Source organism: Physeter macrocephalus, chromosome 1, assembly GCF_002837175.3.
Source record: "Physeter macrocephalus isolate SW-GA chromosome 1, ASM283717v5, whole genome shotgun sequence".
Lineage (NCBI taxonomy): Eukaryota > Metazoa > Chordata > Mammalia > Artiodactyla > Physeteridae > Physeter > Physeter macrocephalus.
Window position 1 is genome coordinate 74224616 of NC_041214.2, and position 461 is coordinate 74225076.

Consider the following 461-nt stretch of genomic DNA (forward strand, 5'->3'; position numbering starts at 1 on the left):
ATCTTCTTTATCCATTCATCTGTCGATGGACACTTAGGTTGTTTCCATGTCCTGCCTATTTTAAATAGAGCTGTAATGAACATTTTGGTACATGACTCTTTTTGAATTATGGTTTTCTCAGGGTATATGCCCAGTAGTGGGATTGCTTGGTTGTATTGTAGTTCTACTTTTAGCTTTTTATGGAAGCTCCATATTGTTCTCCATAGTGGCTGTATCAATTTACATGCCCAGCAGCAGTGCAATAGGGTTCCCTCTTCTCCACACCCTCTCCAGCATTTACTGTTTGTAGATTTTTTGATGATGGCCATTCTGACCGCTGTGAGATGATATCTCATTGTAGTTTTGATTTGCATTTCTCTAATGATTAATGATGTTGAGCATTCTTTCATGTGTTTGTTGCCAATCTGTATATCTTCTTTGGAGAAATGTCTATTTAAGTCTTCTGCCCATTTTTGGATTGG